At 36.2% G+C, this 5843-nt stretch overlaps 1 long non-coding RNA gene across 1 annotated transcript; it reads left to right on the top strand.

Annotated features, from left to right (window-relative positions):
- The first annotated feature begins 462 nt into the window (after positions 1 to 462).
- On the top strand, positions 463 to 3512 carry LOC138753495 (uncharacterized). Its single transcript, XR_011351206.1, has 3 exons — positions 463 to 642; positions 2538 to 2650; positions 2787 to 3512. It is a non-coding gene; the product is annotated as an uncharacterized lncRNA (long non-coding RNA).
- The last annotated feature ends 2331 nt before the right edge of the window (positions 3513 to 5843 follow it).

Here is a 5843-nt window from a genome sequence, read left to right as displayed (position 1 = left end):
AAAACTCTCAGCCTATGAAGCACCCCCTTATAATTCAATGTCACTAGTCCTGGTAATATTCTAGTTAACCTTTTCTGCACCTTTTGTATTTCCTATAGCTGGGTGACCAAAACTGCACACAATACTCTATGGAAGGTCTCACCAACATCTTGTATAGTTGTAACATGTGTTACAGAGTTCTGTGTTGTGTATTGGCCTATGTGTTGTGTGGTTTTATGTTAAAAAGTGAAAGTTTGCCTTAGAGAGCCAAGATGAAGGTGGACTGCTGAGAGAGTGGGAGACGGACTGAGCATGTGCAGAAAATGATCTAAAGGTTTCTGGACTTGGATGATAAACCACCACTGGGGGTGCTGTGGTGTGGAAGAAGGCCCAGAGCATGAGTCATGGTCTGGAGGACAGTTTAGAATGTTGGGATTTCAAAAAGGATGAACATTCTGAAGGCAGCCAGAAGGATCTGAACCAAGCCAATTGTTCCTCTTTCTGCAAGCAACACAAGACAACTTTGAATTTTGTGCTCTCTCTCTCTCTCTCTCTCTCTCTCTCTCTCTCTCTCTCCCTCTCTCAAAAAGATCTTTTGGTTTCAGTTTACCAAACAAACTGAATTTTGTTTATGATCTTTGCTTCAGTTGAGATCGAAGTTTTGTGAGTCTTGTGTGTTTTGTGTTTGTTTTGTGTCTAAGTTTTTCTGTGGGCTGGTTGGAAATATAACTTAGACTTTAATTACATGTTATATTTAGTCTGTGGAATTTATTAGTTTTACACTGTTATAGAAATTTGCATAGTAACCAGTGGGCATTGTTATAAAAGGGGGGTATTTGGAATTAAAGTTTGAAGGTGAATTTTTTGTTAATAAAGTAATTGTTCATCTTTACCCCTGTGTGATATGCCTTCTTTGTGGTTGCTGGTTTGATCTTGTAACACATGACATTCTAGCTCCTTTATTCAATCCCCTGATCAATGAAGGAAAAAAAAATGATGCCAATACCTTCTTCATCACCTTGTGTTACCCTTTTACAGAATGATGTACATGTGCCCCTGAATCTCTCTGTTCCACCACATTCTCTGTGGATGCTTCCAGCTGAGGTACAGCTGCTAAAAGTAAGATAAACTGAGGCTGGCAAACATTTCACAGGTTAATCGAGTATTAAGATTAACATTCCCGTGTTCCAATGGTACATCACACACTTAACCCCACTGCTATAAATCATGAAAAACTAATGTAAGATATTGAGCAGGAGATCTTGTTGGAGCAGATCCTAAACATGAGAGATACCCTCATAATTTTGATCATTTGGGTTATAAAGATGTGGTTGGATGATTACCAGCTACAGAATAAGTAGAAACGGGTAGCCTTGGGGGAAAATACACAGCCCCAAAGACCATAAAAATCCATTAATTATACAGATCACATGGATCTTTAAATAGCATATCCCACCAACTGCTGCACAAGCCTCAGCTATTGGTAGATACGAAAGGAATCAAGTGTTGTGGTGTTAATGGTGGCAATGAGATGAAAGATCAGCCATGAACTTATTAAATGGCAGAATAGGCATAACAAACTGAATGGCTTACTCCTGATTCTAGCTCTTATCATTTTTAATTTATTACACCTTTATCATTAACCTTTCAACACAACAATCAGACCATATAATTAACATTCAACAAGTAGAATTTACTGGAAACCACATTCACATTTCATAGCTTGTATACACTATCATCAACTCAACCATTACAATTGAACCATCAATTTACATTGCACACAAGGGCAGGAGGAACTAACCATGGGTACAGGCTAACTACCATGTCCAAATCCCCATGGAGGAGACTGTACTGGCCATTAATGAATCACCCCTTACTGCTGAGGATATAGCCAGTGGCATGATGGAAGTCATCATACCTATAACAACAGGAAGCGCTGAAAATAGCAAGTGCCTGTTGATTGAGAGAAGTTAATGTTCAGATCATTGACTTTTCCAAACACGAGGCACAAAATACTATAGATGCTAGAATCTGAAAGCAATAAAATATTTGCTAGAGAAACTCAGCATATCAAACAGCATTCAGTAGCAACTCCTTTGCCACTCAACCTGCTGAGTTTCTCCCAGCTGATTTTTCCTGTTTCTATTGAATATAAAGATGATTGACTTCAAAGGCCAACTTCCAACTTCAGTCTCCTCCAATGAATTTCAGCAACTCTTACAAACACCTAGCCATCACTGCGGAATCCCATCAGTCACAATGACTGGAAAAGCAAAATAATGGAACCACTATGGAAATCAATAAGAAAATCAGTTGACTGTTGAATATGAAATGACATGATTCATTTTATAAATTTGATTTGGAATATTTATTGTAGAGGATTTTAAATTTTTTTCCCAAGCATACAGTTGATAATTCGTGACCGATAAACTGAGGTTTGGAGGTGTTGGGATAGCAGTTTCTGTTACCTCCGTTAAATCTGTTCTTCCAGAAAGATGTCTCCAACTTTCCACTGCCTCTGTTTCTGATAGTTCTGCCTTTCTCTGTCCCACACAAAGGTAAACTTTATGGTGGCCAGGTCATGAAGTAGATCTCAACAAATCTTGCACCCACTTCACCAAGAATGATGGACCTCATCTTGAGTGCTTCAGGGAGTGGACACATTATTTCAGTATGTAGATGGTCTGTTCTATTATATTTGTTATGAAATAATGGATTTCCTTCTAAGCATGTCACACATATGTATCTGAGTGGCTAATATAATTCACCATTAACATTCCTAATGAATAATCCTTAACTCTTACTAGCCTTACTCTGGAGGCACAAAGGCAGACGTCCCTAAGAAGATGGGGTCCAACTCAATTCACCTCATGAACAAATGCAATTACGGAACTGAAATGGCACGAAATGACCATCATGAATATAAATCTTCACATAGATTTATTTTATTGATTTTCTTTAATGACTGATGGCTTGATTATATAATTTGATTGTGGAATTTGTCTGAATAAATCCAAACTTGAATGTGGACAGAGGAATTCAACACAGAGCAACACTGGCAGAAAAAAGTGAGGTAAAGATATTCTGTTATTTTACTCATTTGCATCCCTGACATAAAGCATTGACCATAATGAATGAATGTCAAGAATTTAGAGTTGGTTCATTAGAGTTGTAAAGCTGTTCCATAACATATTAATTTACAAGTGTTATGAGGCAATGTATGCTTTTATCCATAATTCTTGAGAAATTTAAAACTCTTAGATGCATTGGGTTCATCTTTCTCTGGCTGAGTTCAGATGCAATTGTTGGCTAATCAGTAGATCAATGGTGTGGTTCTCACCAGCTGTGCATAAACCCCCATCAGTGACTTGGATTACGTGTGACAAGATGCATAATTTAATGTAGTCCTGTTGTTTGCAATGTTATTAATAATGTATGCAAATACATTCTGGAAAGTGTATAGATCTGGCAAAATATTTTAAAAGCTCATGAAAAGGATGTTTATTTGTCATTGCCTGATTGTGTCCTACACAACTTACTTCAACCAACATTTCAGTAGACCTGCTCAATTATTTTAGAGCCCCCTGATATGACTTGTCATTGTTGATCAACTGTTAAATTGCATGATCAAATAAATACAAATAAATATGTGATCAACATTATTAGTAATAAAGTCATTGTACAGATATTGCATGTTCAAACAAACACAATCATAAAATGAACGACTGGTTGTTTCTTGTATTATAAACATTGCATCTCAGTATTAAGAGAGAGAGAGGATTAAGAAGGGGGATGTTGAAATCACAGAACAGCCTGTAATTTCCTAATGAACTGGCCATAATTCATTGTGTATCATTGTCAGAAAGGATTATGACTGTTCTTCTGTTGTTTAATTAGATGTTTTACAATATTTATGTACAGGCTAATTGAAGAAGAATGGATTGTATCATAAATAGCTCTGTATTTACTGTGGAGCCTCAGTAGCATATGCAAATTAATTACATAGACAAGAAAAAAAAATCAATTCCAATAAAAATGTAAATATAAAAATCTTACTCCTTCCACCTTTATGTTAGCTATTTTGTTTTTGCTTCCATGATTAAAAATTCTGTTTTAACAGTGTCTATGAATGAAAACAAATAGATTTTAATAAAGTACCAATTTTAAATTCTAAAGATTAATTTATTGTTAACAAGCGCACGAAACAAAAGGACAAATATATAAGAAACTATTGATGTTTCAAGTAATCACCCTAAAGTTATATCTCGATATATGATGTACAGTATATCTTACTTGATAAATGAAAGATGGCTGGATTGCAAGGAATTAAGTCCTAAATATCAATGAAAGATTATTCCTTATGATATGCTTAATGGCTGAACAGATGATCATTTACATGAAGGCCTTGTACTCTTTAAATACTCAGTGTTTTATCCCTGAATGACATGAAATACTGATAGGATGTTTATGCATACAATTTACCTTCTTTTTCTTATGTACTCTTGTTTGGTATCTTTAGATCAATCTCCACTATTGAACAAAATATTTGTCTGACCGTTAACATTGCACAATTAATTTTGGTTAAGGAAAGCAATCTGTAAAGTATAATGTCATAGAAAGATTGACAAGTTTAATACAACTACAGCAATGCTAATTAACACTCCACAGAAATGCTTTCATTCCTGAAATGGTGCACAAATTCAGAACCACATGGTTCATCTGCTCCAAATCACATTGATGTTGCTGATTTGCAATTTTAGATCACAGACTTTGTTCTCTCAGCTCTCTGTGCAATCCAAGAATTGCTGCAGTACAGGAGACATGTTGGTCCATTGATCTTTCTTATTCAAGCAAGGGGAGAGACAAAATATGAATACTTTCACTTAGGTTAGTTATCTTAATGTCTGTCACTGGGAAGTCTATAATCAAATTTGAAATAACTGGTTGTTTAGAGAAGCTTGATGAAATCAAATATAATCCAAATCAAAATGCAATTAGGCATGGTACAGTGGCACAGCGAGTAGACCTGCATCCTTACAGCTCCAGTGACCCACATTCAAACCTAAGCTCTGGTGCTGTCTGCATGGAATTTCTCCCAGTGGCTTTTTTTTGGGGTTGTCAATTTTCCTCCAAGATTACAAAAATGTGGTAAAACGTGAACTTTTGGAGTGATTGAAATGAAAACACAATGCTAGAGGAACTCAGCAGGTCGAACGGTGTACTTTATATAGCAAAGATGAAGATACATTACCAACATTTCGGGGTTGAGCCCTTCATCAAGGTATAAGAGAAATATAGGCAGACATCTGAATAAAGTTGGGGGGGAGGGTGCAGAGGGAGGAGCACAGGTGAAAAGGCAAGAGGTAATACATGGATAAGAGAGGGAGGGCACAACAGTAAACTAAGTTAGCTTAGTTAAATGTGGTCCTGCCACAGTTTTGGTTGCCTATTCCAAGAGCAAAAGGTTGTGAGAATCAATGGCAATCAAATAAATGATGTTATTTCAATCTGTATTTTCTCATGGACAGGAGTTATCAAAATCTGGGCAAGACACATCTGTGGATATGAAGGAAAAAATTACATAATGAAATATTTAATTTTAATTAGGGATTTGTATAATGTAGAGATATATTAATTGTGAAATTAATCAGATTAATATGGTTCTTGTCATAGCTTCTGTTGCAAATGATTCCAATGTGAATGAGTGCTTAAATGTGAACTCGTATCTACTGCTCCATGTCCTTCATGGAAGCTGCATTGGCTTTTGGAAATAGGCTTCCCTCAGTGTGAGTGATCACTCTGTTAATGAGGAATCCAATGAGGATTTTACCAGCAGGTGTGGAACAGTGAATCCAAGAAATAAC

This window comes from Narcine bancroftii, chromosome 1 (assembly GCF_036971445.1).
Source record: "Narcine bancroftii isolate sNarBan1 chromosome 1, sNarBan1.hap1, whole genome shotgun sequence".
In the NCBI taxonomy this organism is placed as follows: domain Eukaryota; kingdom Metazoa; phylum Chordata; class Chondrichthyes; order Torpediniformes; family Narcinidae; genus Narcine; species Narcine bancroftii.
This window is presented reverse-complemented; position numbering and strand designations above follow the sequence as displayed.